This window comes from Chiloscyllium plagiosum, unplaced genomic scaffold (assembly GCF_037043375.1).
Source record: "Chiloscyllium plagiosum isolate Xiang-an unplaced genomic scaffold, Cpla_swu_hap1 HiC_scaffold_37, whole genome shotgun sequence".
In the NCBI taxonomy this organism is placed as follows: domain Eukaryota; kingdom Metazoa; phylum Chordata; class Chondrichthyes; order Orectolobiformes; family Hemiscylliidae; genus Chiloscyllium; species Chiloscyllium plagiosum.
The window spans coordinates 29,547,383-29,567,504 of record NW_028270175.1 but is presented as its reverse complement, the minus strand read 5'-3'; the positions used below and the strand labels follow the sequence as shown (position 1 = coordinate 29,567,504).

General features: G+C 44.5%; 1 protein-coding gene across 2 annotated transcripts in view; it reads left to right on the top strand.

Moving 5' to 3' along the window:
- Nucleotides 1-20,122, top strand: part of igsf21a (immunoglobin superfamily, member 21a) — a 392,300-nt gene that overhangs the window by 30,628 nt on the left and 341,550 nt on the right. The window lies entirely within an intron of this gene.

The following is a 20,122-nucleotide window of genomic DNA, read 5'->3' as shown; positions in this document are numbered from 1 at the left end:
TTGTGTGATGTTTAATGTGGTAGAAGTCTTATTCAAGAATCAATGTTAAGTGGGAAAAGGGAGCAAGATTTGAAAGTGGGGAGGGAAATCATGAGATGGGATATTTGGCCCTTAATGGGAGAAGGTAGATGTAAGCTGAAAGAATAGTTACAGAAGGAGATCATTCAGCCCATTGTGAATGTAACAGTTCTCTGTAAGCACTGCTCAGTTAGTCCCACTCAACTGTCTTTTCCCGTACTAATAACAATAATTTTGTTGAGTAGTAACGCACAGAAATAAATCATTTGACGCAATTTGTTTTGTTCTCTTTTGCTCTCTCCACCCCTCTTCAATTTGATGCACTTCACTAAATACCTATTGCTAGCCATCAGACATTACAGAAATGCACAAGTGCTTTGCTCAAACTCTTCAGGAAGAAGATCACTAAGAGCAAAAAAGTTCTTCCTCGACTCCTTCAGAAAGTTTTCTCTCACCCATGGAAGAAAAAGGTTTCCCTGACCGGAGTCCCTGTCATTTGGAACTGTGTTCAGAAACTTGAAAAGGCTGGAGTTCAAACTTTGAAAGGGAATTGATTTCTGATACCTTATAGATGTCCAGATATTCAGTCAATTCTATGGATATGAGATACAATGATCTTAACTAAAGTGGTTATATAGAGGGGAGTTAATTAATTAGGCTCGAGTTTTAGTGGATTTGGACACACTTTCCCTAAGTTTTAGTTTCTAATACATCAAAGTTGTTCCCTTATTGTCTCTTGAAGCATCCTTAGCATTTTAGAGTCATATATTCATAGAGATGTACAGCATGGAAACAATACAATTTGGTCCAACTCGCTCATGCTGACCAGATATCCCAACCTAATTTAGTCCCATTTGCCAGCACTTGGCCCATATCCCTCTAAACCCTTCCTAATCATATACCCATCCAGATGTGTTGTAAATGTTGTAATTGTAACAGCCTCTACCACTTCCTCGAGCAGCTCATTCCATTCATGCACCAGCCTCTGCGTGAAAAAGTTGCCAATTAGGTCTCTTTTATATCTTTTCCCTCTCACCATAAACTTATGCCCTCTAGTTCTGGACTCCCCCACCCCAGGGAAAACACCATGTCTATTTATCCTATCCATGCCCTTCATGATCACATAAACCTCTGTAAGATCACTCCTCAGCCTCCGACACTCCAGGGACAACAGCTCCAGCCTGTTCAGGCTCTCCCTATAGCTCAAACCCATCAACCCTGGAACATCCTTGTAAATCTTTTCTGAACCCTGTCAAGTTTCACAACATCCTTCTGATCCTTTGCTTCTGATATCTTAAATCTAGAATTGACTAAATTTGGAGACACCCAGGAAAATCAGAAAGCAGCGAGTGGTGTGACACAGACCTTGCTGAGGAATGTGCTGCGAGGTTCCACATTTTGAAGTTTTTGTAGTTGAAGATTGTCCATCTTGGTTTCAAAAGGAAGTGGTCAGCAAAATAATATAGTTGTTGTGGAAAACCAGACTGAGAAAGGCAGTGAAAAATATTGCTCGTTTGAGCTGAAGACTCCAGATCAGTTTATAATTAGTTATTTTTAATTGGGGTCATGAGGAAGGTAATGCAATTTGCAGTATGGGTTGATGCGATTAGTTTCATAACCAATTCACTGCCGTTACTAGGAATTTCTACCACTTATCTAACATGTGCAGAACTGCAATTATCATGTAACGTCTTGAAAAAGTAATTGATGCACAGATTATCAGGCACTGCAGGAAAGGAAATGTCTCCTGAGTTTATCAGTTTGCAAAGGAATGGAATTGAGAGTTGTTGAGTCACAGGAGATTGATTTGTGGAACCTTTGTGTTTTCCTCATTGTATCTCGTTGTGGGTGAATTGGTAAGTTGGCAATTGCAGTACTGACCATCACACTCCCCATGAGAAGGGGGAGATGGGCTTTCTCCTTGAACAGTTGCAAATTTTAGCATCCAGGAGCTCTCATTGTTGCTGCTTGATCCTGTCCACTGTTCCCAGGGATTTCTCACTCAAAGGCAAGCAGGGAATTCTCTTGTAATTAACTATATGGGGTAGGGTGGGTGGGAGTGCGGAGGTGGGGCGAGCGTGGGAGGGGGGGGCGATGGCCACATGGTATTATTGCTGGACTGTTCATCCAGAGATCCAGATGATGTTCTGGGGACCTGGGTTGAAATCCCACCATGGCAGATGGTGGAATTTGAATTCACTAAAAATCTGCAATTAAGAATCTAAAGGTGACCATGAATCCATTGTTGGAAAAAACCCATCTGGTTTAATAACATCCTGTGGGAAGGAAACTACAATCCTTACTTGGTCTGTGACTCCAGACCCATAGCGATGTGTGGTTGACTCTTTAACTGCCCCCTGGGCAATTAGCCAACAATGACCTCATCCCATGAATGAATAAAGAGAAAATAAATCAAAGAATAGCTGCTGAGCGTGTGTGTAAGGAGCCATGCCATTATGATCACTTTAGATTGTGCTTGATCATGCTTCTGCACATAGTTAGAGGTAAGAAATGTTAACAGTTTGCACTAGCCATGTGTTCAGCTCTCCAATGTCTCAAGAGCATGAGGGTCGTGGGTTCGAGCCCCACGTTGGGCGTATGCTTCTTTGTGGGCGGCACGGTGGCACAGTGGTTAGCACTGCTGCCTCACAGCGCCAGAGACCCGGGTTCAATTCCCGACTCAGGCGACTGACTGTGTGGAGTTTGCACATTCTCCCCGTGTCTGCGTGGGTTTCCTCCGGGTCCTCCGGTTTCCTCCCACAGTCCAAAGATGTGCGGGGTCAGGTGAATTGGCCATGCTAAATTGCCCGTAGTGTTAGGTTAAAGGGGTAAATGTAGGGGTATGGGTGGGTTGCGCTTCGGCGGGTCGGTGTGGACTTGTTGGGCCGAAGGGCCTGTTTCCACACTGTAAGTAATCTAATCTAATCTAAACCTCTTTGAAACTCTGAATGATGGTCAACATTCTTACCTCAATTAACATTGTCAAAAGATGTTCTTTTGTTGTGCAGTTCATTGCTCCCTCCAGATTTGGACCTTAAATACCGTATACCAATCTTTACAGATGCTGAATATGGGCTCACAGGCAGTTTTACTCTCTGCCTTTCGAGACCAATTGCTTCCCATAACAAACCTGTGAGATCACCTCTAGGGATGGCAAGGGAGACCATCACTTACCGTCTATCCATTGGCAATCAGGACATGTGGCGCATGAAAGCGAAACAGCAGTGATGTATTTGTGTTGTTGCGTCCTGTGCACCTTCATCCAACAGCAAGGAATGTCCTCAAACAAGATTGTTGTGTTTCAAGTGCAACCTGTCAGCAGCTGTTCCTGCAAGGATGCAGGGCATGACTAAATATGCCCTGCAGCATGAAGACCGGCAGATCCACAACTACTTGTAGTGTGTTTGGGATATCGGCCAACAGTGGTGTTGAATCTGTGAAATGCTCTGGTCTCATTTGTAACTGTAAAGTTCACTCAGCAAGGTACAAGGAGAACAGCAGTGGAAGGCAGAATGGTCAGAAAGGGTGATCCTCAAGTGCCAGAGAACTGAGTGCTGAAGGAATTTTTAAAGACTTGAAAGGAAGGAAATGAGAGATGACTTTTGGGACGTGGGTGATGGCAAAGTTAATCCTGAACCCTATTTTAAGTTAGATCACAGCTGTAGCCTCTGAGGGACATGGTATGAGCTGGTAAAAGGTATTTTTAAGTCTGGTGCCAAGAGGTATTTCTTTAAAGAAGTTATAAATATAAGATGTAGCCCCTGGGCTGTATAGTGAAGGAAAACATCACCGGACTCATGCAAGAAGCAAATGGTGGGAGAAATTGCACATTTCCACGGAAGGGAACATTCAATGGACTAACTTACTTTTGGCTTTTGAACATAACATAATTAGGACAAGAGGAGTATTGTCTGAAATGGCCAAACAAGTCGTATTGAGAGTCTTATAAGAGGAATGAAGCTGGACAGACCACCTAACACCAACCAAAGCACCAGAAATGGCAATGGCAAACATAGCCTTATTGACTTTGCAAAGTCTTTCATGCAAACACTGAGCACTGAACCAAAACTGGGAGACCTATTCCACAGATTAATCAAACATCTATGTCGGAACGTCAGGAGAGGGGTGGGATAAGAAATGCTTGTCGTGCATCAGTATTTACTGTGGAGACGGACTTAGAAGCTAGGGAACTTGGGAAATATTGGTATCATAAAAAGAGCTCATATTGCAGAGTCGGTGGTGCTGGAGTCCTAAAGCACACAAAGGTAGATAAATCCCCTGGACCTGATCAGGTGTTCCTCAGAGCTTTGTGGGAAGCGAGGGAAGAGATTGCTGGGCCCCTTATTGAGATACCTGTATCGTCAATAGCCACAGGTGAGGTGCCAGAAAACTGGAGGGTGGTTAATGTGGTGGCATTATTTATGAAAGGCTGTAAGGCAAAGCCAGGTAACTATATATAGGTGAGCCTGATATAAGTGGTGAGTAATTTGTTGGAGGGGATTCTGAGGGACAGGATTTACATGCATTTGGAAAGGCAAGGACTGATTGGGACAGTCAACATGGTTTTTTGCATGGAAAATTATTCAGTTTTTTGAAGAGGTGGCAAAGAAAATCGAAGAAGGCAAAGTGGTAGATGTCTATATGGACTTCAGCAAAGCATCCAACAAGATTCCATATAGTAGACTGGTTCATAAAATTAGATCACATGGGGTCAAGGGGCAGTTAGCCAATTGGATATAAAATTTCCTTGAAGATAGGAGAGGGTGGTGATGGAGGGTTGTTTTCAGACTGGAGGCCTGTGATCAGTGGTGTGCCACAAGTGCTGGGTCTATTGCTTTTCATCATTTACACAAATAATGATTTGGATGTGAACATAGGAGGTACAGTTAGTAAGTTGCAGATGACACCAAAATTGGTGATGTAGTGGATAGTAAAGAAGATTATCTCAGAGTACAAGGGAACTTTGATCAGATGGGCCAATAGGCCAAGGAGTGGCAGATGGAGTTGAGTATAAAAAATGAGGTGCTGCATTTTGGTCAGACAAACTGGGGTAGGACTTATACATTTAATGGTAAGGTCCTGGGTTGTGTTGCCGAACAAAGAGACCTTGGGGTGCAGGTGCATAGCTCCTTGAAAGTGGGGTCACAGATAGACAGGATAGTGAAAAATTTGGTATGCTTGCCTTCATTGGTTAGAGCATTGAGTATAGAAGTTAGGATCTCGTGTTGTGCCTGTACAGGACATTGGATAGGCTGCTTTTGGAATAAATGGTGACAACTCTGGAGTCTCTTCTACAATCATAGAATTCCTACATGTGGAAACCAGCCATTCAGCCCAACAAGTCCACATTGACCCTCCAAAGAATAACTCACCCAGATCCATTCCCCTACCCCATTATCTTATATTTACCCCTGACTAATGCACCTAACCTACACATCCTGAACACTATGAGCAATTTAGCATGGCCAATGCACCTAAGTTGCACATCTTTTGGATTGTGAGCGGAAACCAGAGCACCCAGAGGAAACCCAGCAGACACAGGGAGAATGTGCAAACTCCATGCCAACCGTCGTCCGAGGCTGGAATCGAACCTGGGTCCGCTGAATCTGTGAGGCAGCAGTGTTAACCACTAAGTGACCGTGCCCCTCATTTCTATAGGAAGAATGTTGTTATATCTGAGAGTGAGCAGAAAAGACTTAGAAAGATGTTACTGGGATTGAAGGGTTTGAGCTACAGGGAGAGGCTGAAAAGGCTGGGGCTATTTTTCAGAGACTAAGGGATGACGTTATAGAGGTTTATAAAATCATGAGGGGCATGGATAGGGTGATTATCCAGTTTTTTTTCCGAGGGTCGGGAATCCAAACTAGAGAACATGGGTTTGAGGTGAGAAGGGAAAGAATTACAAAGTATCTGAGGAATAACACAGGGTGATGCATGTATAGAATGAGCTGCCAAATGGTAGAGACTGGTACAATTGCGACATTTAAAAGGAACCTGGATAAGTGTATGAATGGGAAGGGCTCAGAGGAATATAGGCCAAATGCTGGCAAATGGGACTAAGTTAGAATGGGATGTCTGGTTAGTGCAGATGAGTTGGACCAAAGGATCTGCTTCTGTGCTGTATGACTCTCCAATGCTATGAATAGTTTGTTATACTCCTACTCGAAGAATCATGCTTATAGACAATGTTCCAAGCACCATTCCTGCTTATGTCCTGTTCCACTGATGTTACAGAATTATCAGAGGTGACAGCACAATGGTGTACAATCAGTATGGAGCTGCCCTGGAAGTCCCTAGTATTGACTCTGGGACCCAATGAGTCTCGTGGCATCAGGCCAAATGTTGGCAAGAAAACATATTGTTGAATTATTGCACAGATCACAGAAAGACTTTTAAGACAGCTAGATGATACCACAACATCAGATGATTGAGTATAAAACCTTACCCTCTGTACAGTTAGCCAGTTTACCAAGCAGACAATCATGTAGATTGATAGCCAATCTGTTAGTCAGTTAGGCAAAAGTGAGGACTGCAGATGCTGGAGATCAGAGTCTAGATTAGAGTGGTGCTGGAAAAACACAGCAGGTCAGGCAGCATCCGAGGAGCAGGAAAATCGAAGTTTTGGGAAAAAGCCCTTCATCAGGAATGAAGACCGGGAGCCTCCGGGGTGGAGAGATAAATGGGAGGGGGGTGGAGCTGGGGAGAAGGTAGCAAAGAGTGCTTTGGGTGGATGAAGGTGGGGATGAAGGTGATAGGTCAGAGAGGAGGGGAGCGGATAGGAGGGAAAGATGGTTGGCAGGTAGGACATGTCATGGGGACAGTGCTGAGCTGGAAGGTGGGGTGGGGGTGGGGGGAGGAATGAGGAAACTAGTGAAGTCCACATTGATGCCCTGGGGTTGAAGTGTTCCGAGATGGAAGATGAGGTGTTCTTCCTCCAGGCATCGGGTGGTGAGGAAGCAGTAATGGAGGACGCCCAGGATCTGCATGTCCTCAGCAGAATGGGAGGGGAGTTGAAATGTTGGGCCACAGGGCGGTGGGGTTGATTGGTGCGGGTGTCCCGGAGATGTTCCCTAAAGCGCTCTGCAAGAAGGCGTCCAGTCTCCCCAATGTAGAGGAGACCGCATCGGGTGCAACAGATACAATACATGACAATGGTGGATGTGCAGGTGAAACTTTGGATGTGGAAGGCTCCTTTGGGGCCTTGGATGGAGGTGAGGGAGGAGGTGTGGGCACAGGTTTTGCAATTCCTGCAGGGGCAGGGAAAGGCACCACGAGGGGAGGGTGAGCTGTTTGGGGGCGTGGACCTGACCAGGTAGTCACAGAGGGAACGGTCTTTGTGGAAAGCGGAAAGGAGTGGGGAGGGAAATATATCTCTGGTGGTGGGGTCCGTTTGGAGGTGGCGGAAATGTTGGCGGATGATGTGGTTAATGCGAAGGGTGGAAGGTGAGACCGGGCAGGTTCTGTCCTTGTTACGGTTGGAGGGGTGGGATTTGAGGGCGAAGGTGCAGGATGTAGATGAGATGCGTTGGCGATCATCTTCAACCACATGGGAAGGGAAATTATGGACTTTAAAGAAGGAGGCCATCTGGTGTGTTCTGTGGTGGATCTGGTCCTCCTGGGAGCAGATATGGCAGAGGTGAAGGAATTGGGAATACGGGATGGCATTTTTGCAGGGGGTAGGATGGGAAGAGGTGTAATCCAGGTAGTTGTGGAAGTCATAGTAATGTACAGCATGGAAACAGACCCTTCAGTCCAACCCGTCCATGCCGACCAGATATCCCAACCCAATCTAGTCCCACCTACCAGCACCCGGCCCATATACCTCCAAACCCTTCCTATTCATATACCCATCCAAATGCCTCTTAAATGTTGCAATTGTACCAGCCTCCACCACGTCATCTGGCAGCTCATTCCATACACGTACTACCCTCTGCGTGAAAAGGTCGCCCCTTAGGTCTCTTTTATATCTTTCCCCTCTCACCCTAAACCTATGCCCTCTAGTTCTGGACTCCCCGACCCCAGGGAAAAGACTTTCTCTATTTATCCTATCCATGCCCCTCATAATTTTGTAAACCTCTATAAGGTCACCCCTCAACCTCCGACGCTCCAGGGAAAACAGCCCCAGCCTGTTCAGCCTCTCCCTGTAGTTCAAATCCTCCAACCCTGGCAACATCCTTGTAAATCTTTTCTGAACCCTTTCAAGTTTCACAACATCTTTCCGATAGGAAGGAGACCAGAATTGCACACAATATTCCAACAGTGGCCTAACCAATGTCTTGAACAGCCACAACATGACCTCCCAACTCTTGTACTCCATATTCTGACCAATAAAGGAAAGCACACCAAACACCTTTTTCACTATCTTATCTATCTGTGACTCCACTTTCAAGGAGCAATGAACCTGCACTCCAAGGTCCCTTTGTTCAGCAACACTCCCTAGGACCTTACCATTAAGTGTATAAGTCCTGTAAAGATTTGCTTTGCCAAAATGCAGCACCTCACAATTATCTGAATTAAACTCCATCTGCCACTTCTCAGCCCATTGGCCCATCTGGTCCAGATCCTGTTGTAATCTGAGGTAACCCTCTTCGCTGTCCGCTACATCTCCAATTTTGGTGTCATCTGCAAACTTACTAACTATACCTTTTTTATGCTCGCATCCAAATCATTTATGTAAATGACAAAAAGTCGAGGGCCCAGCACCGATCCTTGTGACACTCCACTGATCACAGGCCTCCAGTCTGATAAACAACCCTCCACCACCACCCTCTGTCTTCTACCTTTGAGCCAGTTCTGTATCCAAATGGTTAGTTCTCCCTGTATTCCATGAGATCGAACCTTGCTAATCAGTCTCCCATGTGGAACCTTGTTGAACGCCTTACTGTGAAGTCTATATAGATCACGTCTACTCAATCTTCTTTGAGTTTTTTGAAGAAGTTACAATCAAGTTTGTGAGACATGATTTCCCACGCACAAAGTCATGTTGACTATCCCAAATCAGTCCTTGCCTTTCCAAATACATATACATCCTCAGGATTCCCTCCAACAACATGCCCACCACCGAGGTCAGGCTCACTGGTCTATAGTTCCCTGGCTTGTCCTTACCACCCTTCTTAAACAGAGGCACCATATTAGCCAACCTCCAGTCTTCCGGCACCTCACCTCTGACTATTGATGATACAAATATCTCAGCAAGAGGCCCAGCAATCACTTCTCTAGCTTCCCACAGAGTTCTCGGGTACACCTGATCAGGTCCTGGGGATTTATCCACCTTTAACCGTTTCAAGACAGCCAACACCTTCTCCTCTGTAATCTGGACATTTTGCAAGAAGTCACCATCTAGTTCCCTACAGTCTATATCTTCCATATCCTTTTCCACAGTAAATACTGATGCAAAATATTCACTTAGTATCTCCCCCATTTTCTGTGGCTCCACACAAAGGCTACCTTGCTGATCTTTGAGGAGCCCTATTCTCTCCCTAGTTACCCTTTTGTCCTTAATATATTTGTAAAAACCGTTTGGATTCTCCTTCATTCTATTTGCCAAAGCTATCTCATGTCCCCGTTTCGCCCTCCTGATTTCCCTCTTAAGTATACTCTTACTTTCTTTATACTCTTCTAAGGATTCACTCGATCTATCCTGTCTATACCTTACATATGCTTCCTTCTTTTTCTCAACCAAATCCTCAATCCCTTTAGTCATCCAGCATTCCATATACTTACCAGCCTTCCCTTTCACCCTGACAGGAATATACTTTCTCTGGATTCTTGTTATCACATTTCTGAAGGCTTCCCATTTTCCAGCCGTCCCTTTACCTGCGAACATCTGCCTCCAATCAGCTTTCAAAAGTTCTTGCCTTTTTCAAAATGGCCTTTCTCCAATTTAGAACTTCAACTTTTAGATCTGGTCTATCCTTTTCCATCACGATTTTAAAACGAATAGAATTATGGTCGCTGGCCCCAAAGTGTTCCCCCACTGACTACTCAGTCACCTGCGCTGTCTTATTTCCCAAGAGTAGGTCAAGTTTTGCACTTTCTCTAGTAGGTACATCCACATACTGAATCAGAAAATTGTCTTGTACACACTTAAGAAATTTCTCTCCATCTAAACCTTTAACACTATGCCAGTCCCAGTCGATGTTTGGAAAGATAAAATCCCCTTCCATAACTACTCTATTATTCTTACAGATAGCTGAGATCTCCTTACAAGTTTGTTTCTCAATTTCCCTCTGACTATTGGGGGGTCTATAATACAATCCCAATAAGGTGATCATCCCTTTCTTATTTCTCAGTTCCACCTAAATAACTTGCCTGGATGTATTTCTGGGAATATCCTCCCTCAGCACAGCTGTAACGCTATCCCTTATCAAAAACTCCCCCCTCCTCTCTTGCCTCCCTTTCTATCCTTCCTGTAGCATTTGTATCCTGGGACATTAAGCTGCCAGTCCTGCCCATCCCTGAGCCATGTTTCTGTAATTGCTATGATATCCCAGCCCCATGTTCCTAACCATGCTCTGAGTTCATCTGCCTTCCCTGTTAGGCCCCTTGCATTGAAATAAATGCAGTTTAATTTATTAGTCCTACCTTGTCCCTGCCTGCCCTGACTGTTTGACTCACTTCTGTTCTCAGCTGTACCCGTCTCAGATCGATCTCTTTCCTCACTATCTCCCTGGGTCCCACCCCCCCCACCTTACTAGTTTAAATCCTCCTGAGTCGCTCTAGCAAATTTCCCTGCCAGTATATTAGTCCCCTTCCAATTTAGGTGCAATCCATCCTTCTTATACAGGTCACTTCTACCCCAAAAGAGATTCCAATGATCCAAAAATGTGAATCCTTCTCCCATACACCAGCTCCTCAGCCATGCATTCATCTGCTCTATCCTCATATTCCTGCCCTCACTAGCTCGTAGCACCGGGAGTAATCCATATATTACTACCCTTGAGGACCTCCTTTTTAAATTTCTGCCAAACTCTGTAATCTCCCTTCAGAATCTCAACCTTTTCCCTTCCAATGTCGTTGGTTCCAATGTGGACAATGACCTCCTGCTGGCCCCTCTCCCCCGTGAGAACATTCTGTATCCTCTCTGAGACATCCTTGATCCTGCCATCAGGGAAACAACACACCATTCTGCTTTTTCTCTGCTGGCCACAGAAACATCTGTCTGTACCTCGGACTACAGAATCCCCTAACACAATTGATCTCTTGGAAGCTGACATACCCCTCGTTGCATTCGAGCCAGTATCAATACCAGAAACTTGGCTGTTCATGCTACGTTTGCCTGAGGATCCATCGCCCCCTACATTTTCCAAAACAACGTACCTGTTTGAAATGAGTATATCCACAAAAGACTCCTGTTCTAGCTGCCTACCTCTCTTACCCTTCCTGGAGTTAACCCATCTATGTGACTGTATCTGAGACTTTCCCCCCTTCCTATAACTGCCATCCATCACATACTGTTGCTGTTGCAAATTCCTCATCACTTCTATCTGTCTCTCCAACCAATCCACTCGATCTGATAAGATTCGCATACAACAGCATTTAGGGCAGATATAATCCGCAGTAACCCTTAAACTCTCTTTAAACTCCCACATCTGACAAGAAGTACATATCACTGCAAAGGCCATTTTTGCTCCTTCACAATCTACAGACCCAGAAAATAACACCGTCTTATTCCTCTACAAACACTGCCCCAGGCTAAATTAATAGCTATGGCTTATATTTTAAGTTTAATCAAGAGAATTATCTCCCAAAACATATAATCAAGAAAGAATCCACTATACTCACTACGGCAGCCTTTCTCTTGGACAGACTTAAAACAACAATTAACTTATCTGATTCTGTGCTGTGACCTTCGCCCAACAGTTCCTTCAAGATTAGTTGTGAATTTCACTGTTTGGTAAGTCGGTGGATTTGTAAAAAATGTCAGTGTCAAGTCAGTCTTCATTGACGGAGTTGGAGAGGTCCAGGAAGGGGAGGGACAGTAATTAGATGATAGCTGGTACGTGTATGGAATGAGCTGCCAGAGGAAGTGGTGGAGGCTGGTACAATTGCAACATTTAAAAGATATTTGGATGGGTATATGAATAGGAAGGGTTTGGAGGGAAATGGGGCAGGTGCTGGCAGGTGGAACTAGATTGGATTGAGATATCTGGTCAGCATGGATGATTTGAACTGAAGGGTCTATTTCCATGCTGTACATCTCTATGACACTAAGTGATTGGTGTGTTTGTCAACAAGATGATCAAGCAGCACTTGCTCAGGAATAATCTGCTCGGTGACACCCAGTTTGGGTTCCACCAGGGCCACTCAGCCTTCGGCCAAATATGAACAAAAGACCTGAACCCAAGAAAATGGGGGGAGGGTGACTGACCTTGATGTCATTGTAGAATGAACTGAATATAGTGTCAAGGGGCACAAGCAAAACTGGAATCAGCCAAGGCTCCTTAGACAGAAAATCCATGACCAAGTCCATCTAGAAGGGCAAGGGCAGCAGATTCAAGGGAACACCACCACCTGCAAGTCCCCCTCCAAGTTACTCACTCTCCTGCCTTGCTTCAGTATCACCGGCACCTTCACAGTTGTTGGGTCAAAACTCTGAACTTCCTTCCTAACATCATTGAGAGTATACCTACGCCAAATGAATTGCAGCACTCTAAGTAGTCTGTTCGCCACCAACTTCTGCAGGGCAATTGGTGATGGGAAATAAATGCTGGCCTAGAGAGCGATGCCCACATCCTATGAATGAACAAAAGAGGTGGAAGCCATTCATCCCTTTAAGCCTGTTTTAATATTCAATGAAATCAAGGCTAATTTCTACCACGACACCCTTTCCCTGCAGTACCTGTATCCCTTGATACTTTAATATGTAAAAATCAATTGCTCTCAGTATTGAACATATGCAACAACAGAGCGGGGGCAGAGAATTTCAAGGATTTTCCATTCTGTGTCCTTCTCTCCCTGATCCTGAGAGGCATACTTATTCCAACTTACTTCCGAATGTTGACACATGGTTGAATAAAAGAGCTAAAGAGATCACATTTGCAATGAAGCAGGAATTCTTTGTGTTTTATTGAATACTAGATCTCTGTGCATTGTGCTGGAAGTTCAGAATAACAATAACAGGTAATTGGAAGAAGTGAAGACAAACGCTGCTGCATTTTGAGCCTGGGTTGGTATCTCTTTAGCTTTTAATAGTGAAGGCAGCTGGATGAAACCAACCAGGCGCAAAATGCAGCAATGTCTGGCTTTGCTTACTTTCAATTACCTGTTATTGTTATTCTGAACTTCCAGCACCATGCACAAAGATCTGGTATTCAATAAAACACAAAGCATTCCTGCATTCAGCTGCCTTCACTATTAAAACAAAGAATCATTCCTGCTTCGCAATATATTTTTAGTTAAAGGAAAAAAAAATGTCTGATTGCCAACGTTGTCTTTTTCACCACTCAGTGCTGAGGCTTGACAATGAAACACTGATTCGGCAACTCTGCTTGGGAATTGTTTTGTTTTGAAAGGTCGACCAGGCTTCCTACTCCTGCTGAAAAATTCACACGTGTGGATGTTAGATCAGGACATTGCACGTCAAGGGCCATTCAATGATAGACTACTAGCATTGGCCATTCTGGTTTACAAATTTAAGTTAGTACATATAAATGGCCCTTTTGGGCAGTGTGACAGCAGTGTTTATTTGTATTTTCCTCCTGGGCAGTAATTAGATGGCAGCTGGTACTGCACTAAAGTCAACATTTTTAAGAGATAATTTGAGAGGGATTTATTTTTCCCCATTCTCTCATGGGATGTGTGTGTTACTGGTAAGATCAGCATTTGTTCCCAATCTCCTATTGCCCTTGGATTGAATTGCCTTCTAGCACCAAATCAGTGATCAGTTAAGAGTCAACCACAGAATGGGTCTGGAGTCATGTGTAGCCAGGACAGGTAAAGACAGTAGATTTCCTTCCCTGAAGGACATTTGTGAACCAGATGGGTTTCTCCATTAATTGATGGCGGTTGCCATGGTCACCAAGACCGAGATTAGCTTTCATTGGAATTAAAATTCCACTATCCGCTCTGCTTTTACTCATTACTAATCCATTAACATAGCTGCTATCTCCCACTAAATAAAAGAATAAAAGGAAAATGAAGTAAAAATGTTGGTCATTATTTACCCCTTTATGAAGAATAGGATTTTCAGCTTTGCTACACCTACTGTATGCAGGAAAATGTGTATAGGTTAGATTACTTACAGTATGGGAACAGGCCCTTCAGCCCAACAAGTCCACACCGACCCTCCAAAGAGCAACCCACCCAGACGCATTCCCCGACATTTACCCCTTCACCTAACACTACGGGTAATTTAGCATGGCCAATTCACCTAACCTGCACATTTTTGGACTGTGGGAGGAAACCAGAGCGCCCGGAGGAAACCCACGCAGACACGGGGAGAATGTACAAACTCCACACAGTCAGTCGCCTGAGGCATAGATGGTAAGACTTACAACCTTACCCGTGCCATAGTGGTAATGTCACAGGACTCCAAGCTAATGTGTGGAAACTTGGGTTCATATCCAGCCAAGAAAAAAATTGTCATAAAAATCTGATTCACTAATGCTCTTTGGGGAAGGAAGCCTTCTAGCCTATGTGTGACTCCAGACCCACAGCAATTGGTTAGCACTGCTGCCTCACAGCACCAGGGTGCCAGGTTCAATTCCAGCCTCCGGTGACTGTGTAGAGTTTGCACATCCTCCCTGTGTCTGCGTGGGTTTCCTCCGGGTGCTCCGGTTTCCTCCTGGAGATGTGCAGGTCAGGTGGATTGGCCATGCTAAATTGCCTGTAGTGTTAGGTGCATTAGTCAGAGGGAAACCGGTCTGGGTGGGTTACTCTTCGGAGGATCAGTGTTGGTTGAAGGGCCTGTTTTCACACTGCAGGGAATTCCATATGGTGTTGAAACAGGTCCTTCGGCCCAACAAGTCCACACTGACCCTCCGAAGAGTAACCCACCCAGACCCATTTCCCTCTGACTGATGCACCTAATACGATGGGTAATTTAGCATGGCCAATTCACTTGACCTGCACATCTTTGGACTGTGGGAAGAAACCGGAGCACCCGGAGGAAACCCACGCAGACACGGGGAGAACGTGGAAACTCCACACAGACAGTTGTCCAAGGCTGGAATCAAACCTGGGACCCTGGTGCTGTGAGGCAGCAGTGCTAACCACTGAGCCACCGTGCCACAATATAGTTGACTCTTACCTGCCCTTCAGGCAGTGTTGCTGGTCTAGCCAATGCCATTCACATCCTGTGGATTTTATTTAAAAATAAAACACATGAAGTGAGAGAGAAGATGAATTACCCATTCCTTGTTAATGTAACTAGTAATGATTGAATTCATAATAAATCCAAGAAATATGAAAAATGGATACTCAGATTAGATTACTTACAGTGTGGAAACAGGCCCTTCAGCCCAACAAGTCCACACCGACCCGCCGAAGCGCAACCCACCCAGACCCATTCTCCTACATTTACCCCTTCACCTAACACTATGGGCAATTTAGCATGGCCAATTCACCTAAGCTGCACATTTTTGGACTGTGGGAGGAAACCCACGCAGACACGGGGAGAATGTGCAAACTCCACACAGTCAGTCGCCTGAGGCGGGAATTGAACTCGGGTCTCTGGTGCTGTGAGGCAGCAGTGCTAACCACTGTGCCACCGTGCTACCCACATCTTGGTGCAAATCCATTGTTCCTGAGATTGGCAATTGCAGAGCATTTTTAGATTAGAGTTAGTGGAGAATTTGGAAAACAATTCAATTTCAAAGGGATTTATACCATTTTAGGAGGAGCAACTCCCTCGGGCGGGGCTTTGATGGTCCAGGATCTGTTCTTACCCATTGAGCTGATTTACCCTACAAACATACCAATTAATGTCAGTGTTTATTTGTACAGTAAGCAGACCCAGATTCCCTTGGTCACCTGTTGATCATAGAAACGAAACAATGAAAAGCTGAGACCAGGGTGAGAAATTAAATGTGACGGGAGACCTGCTTGAAGCAGCGAGAAGCAAAGACATGAAATTACTGGTCTGCGCACGATCCTCTGCCAACACCACCTGCCACCTCGTGTCAGAGGGTTAAACTGTGCCCTTCATTTCTATTAAACAAATTGTTTTGACTGCTTGGAGAATAAATTACTGTCTCTACCAGTGTTCACTTTAAACAGATGTTCTCACTGGCACGACGCCAATATGACTGGCATTTACACCATTGTGTTTCGCCCTTTGAGGTTTGGCTGTCTGCTCATTTCAGACGTTGATGCACAATTCTTCATTTGGAGTAATTAAACAGTATTGACTGACTAATTTTGATCTCATGCAGCTTTACAATCTAGACAGAGAATTGCTCATCTCAATAAAGAAATGCCAATCTTTGTTTCAGACATAGCTCTTTAACAGCAAATAAAAACACAACAGTGCTTTTCATTGAGAGGATTCACTTGATCAACACGGCGACAAATATTGACAGCAAATTATTTGCCTTTTTTAAGGAAACTTTAAGATTTCCACCTTAAACTGACCATTTTTAAGGTAGTTTTCATGGTCTCACTGTTCCTTTCCTGCTCCTCTGATGCTACTTATCTGTGCTCTTCCAGCACCACACCTTTTGACTGTGTTCCCACTGAAGCAGAGGGGCGAGCTGTAGTTTAGTGGTCTCCCTGGCTTAAGATTGAGGCACCAACCCTGGTTAACAAGAATGATACTGCAGATGTATGTAGGTGACTCAGCTGACTTTCCTTGAGTTAGCCAGCCCCAAATCTTGGCTGTGAAACTGACAGAAGTGGTTTGGGTGCTGATGTCCATTTCCCCTTCAGTGATATCAACAGAGCACTTCCTGAATGTTACAAAAGAGCCTTTTATTGAATGGACAGTTTGGTCGTTGTGCGGTTAAAGTTAGTAACAAACATACATGCAGCCTGGAGTTTCTTTGTCTGTCCCTGGCACCAAGGCAATAAGCTGTTTATTTCAAACACATCTTAAAGTGTTTTGCGGACATTGGCATTCAATATTTCAATCACACACTGCACTTTCACACCCAGTATCTTTTTTATTCAGACTTTGCAGAACTACTTTTAAACTGAAATGACTCCCTGGAGACCTCCCTTTCTCTCTCAGCTTTTCTTTTCCCATGATACGAACAACCATTGTAATCCATTCCAGTCGACAAAACAAACTGTGAACGCTGCGGCCTTTGGAATTTAAAGGAACAGGCTTTATCCAACGCATTTAGATTTTTAGGTTAGATTACATTACAGTGTGGAAACAGGCCCTTCGGCCCAACAAGTCCACACCGACCCGCCGAAGCGAACCCACCCATACCCCTACATTTACCCCTTACCTAACACTATGGGCAATTTAGTATGGCCAATTCACCTGACCCTGCACATCTTTGGACTGTGGGAGGAAACCGGAGCACCCGGAGGAAACCCACGCAGACACAGGGAGAACGTGCAAACTCCACACAGTCAGTCACCTGTGTACAAATGCAGTGCTTGTTTTAATATTTTAATTTTGTTGAAATGCTTCCCGAAAGGGAAAAAAAAACTGTGCGGGGAATGATTACATTTCCTGCAAGCATTATCGCCTTAGTATCTAGCTCGTCCTGTTAGGTTCAGTCAGTGCAGTGAATGCCAACAAAGACAGTGGTCTGCCTAAGGTGCTGGAATCACTGATCTGTGTCAGAGTCACTCTCGTGAGACCAACTAACTGTTGTCTCCATCCTTCGGGAAGCACAATTCAAAGCAAAGTACATATGCAGCAGTCAAGAAATCTGCTGTATTTTAATTGAATTATTGTGCCTCATTACACTGTACCAGCCCTGTTGATTACTATCATATTACCCAGTGCATTGACCTCTAGCTATACATCAAATACTGTGTGGTCACACACTTCTCTGTTCTCAAGGGGAGATATGACTAGTTTTTTTTCTGGGAATGGATTCAATAGTTTCAACACCTTGTTCCACAGTCACTAATTCTTTACCATATCAAGGACTGAGGCAAATTTTTTAGGTTAGATTAGATTATTTACAGTGTGGAATCAGGCCCTTTGGCCCAACAAGTCCACACTGACCCTCCGAAGAGCAACCACCCAGAACCTCCATTTACCCCTTCACCTAACACTATGGGCAATTTAGCATGGCCAATTCACCTAACCTGCACATATTTGGATTGTGGGAGAAACCGGAGCACCTGGAGGAAACCCACGCAGACACGGGGAGAATGTACAACCTTCACACAGTCACCTGAGGCGGGAATTGAACCCAGGTCTCTGGCGCTGTGAGGCAGCAGTGCTAACCACTGTGCCACCCAAATGTCAATTTATGCCAAGCAGAGGTCAGCTCACACAGACAGAGACCACGCTGGGAGAGGCAAATACTGGAAATCTGAGGAAAATGGAGAATTCTGACAAAACTTAGCAGGTCTCACTGCATCCAAGGACAGCGGGAGCCAGAGAGAATGATCGCGGAGGTGGGTAGCGGCTGAGGTGCAGGCAGCAATTCAGTAAAAGCAAATTTTAATTGAGACTGCAGAAAGTACAGCTACAACAACATATTTTACCCAAGTGAAAACCACTATTTGTGTTTCTGAAGTTACAACTAGAATTAGTTTTATTGTCACATGCCCTCAAATGGGTACAGTGAAAACATTGCAAGCCGTCACTTACAGCACCATCTTAAGTACCAAGGTACCTCGGTACAGATTCTTAAATACAAATTCTTCGGGGAAAAACAATTAGAAAAATAAAGAAATAAAAAGTTCAGAGCAACAGTCCACCCAGCTCACATCGGCACCCCGCATCCAGACCACGACTCCAGACTGCATACATTTGCAAATCCAGGGCAGAAAAGGCCAAGTGGTAGTAAACAGGATTGGAACTATCAAGTGCCTGTTTGTGACTGGTGCAGATTCGATGGGCTGAAGGGCCTGCTTCTGTGCTGTAGATCTCTATGACTCCATAAACATCTTTCCAAAGACATGAGCAAAAAATATGGCCTGGTATTCCAGTGAGGGAGTGTGGTGCTCTCCGACGTGATGTCTTTTGGATGAAATATTAGGCTGATGGCTGTTACCTCGGAGCATAGCACTCTGCAGCACTATTTCAAAGGGAGCCTCTGGTCTCCTCAGTATGTAATGCAATGTTTACGGCTCAACACCATCAATACAGATTTTCTAGTCATTATTACACTGCTACATGTGTAGCTTGCTGTGCACAAATTGACTGTCGCATCACTCGCTTTGATCGCGCCTCAACAGCATCGGGGACATTCTGAGAGTTACTTTATTAATTTGTTTGCAGCCGTTTTAAATCAGGGAAAGGCAGAATTGAAGAGTCAAGGCAAAACAGAGAAATCGCCACACCGTAAGACAATGGTCAGAGGGTCATTCAAAGTGTTGAATGCGCCGCAAACTGACTGAGACCATGGATCAGCCAGGAACCCATTACTGGAGAGCCAGGTGGTTGAACTAAAATCTGTCTTTTCATGGAGTGCAGTGTCTGTTGGCACCTGATAATTCACAAGCGGCCTGTTTCCCATATTGTCCCTGCTATTGCAAACCTGTCAAACTCCATGCAGTAATTACTGGAGTCACGGATTTTGACTTGACTCCCACTCTGGTGTATTACCGCTTGAATTACATGCTCCTTTATTTTTCAAAGAAAAACTGCAAAATACCAGATCTAATCAACTTTACTTTATTTTACCTGATTGGAGAGGGTGAGGTGGATGTTTGGGAAGCAAGTCATTTGCGATCTGTATTCAGTGCAGAGTCTGGCGCACAGGATAGGATTTGCTGAAAAGATAGGTATTATGAAATCATGTAGTTATTGTCCTGTGAGAATGTATTTATGTGTTGGATTGCAGTACACAGCAGTTCTCAATTATAAGCTGTTATTGCTCCTGTCTGACAGCCAAACCTGGGCTTCATACACTGCATACATCATGCACAGAATTGTTTCCTGTACAGAGAGATTGCCTCCTTTATCATCCACTTTTGTTTAATTCATTGTTCACTTCAGTCTCCTTTCATCGCATTCCTAACCAGACTCATA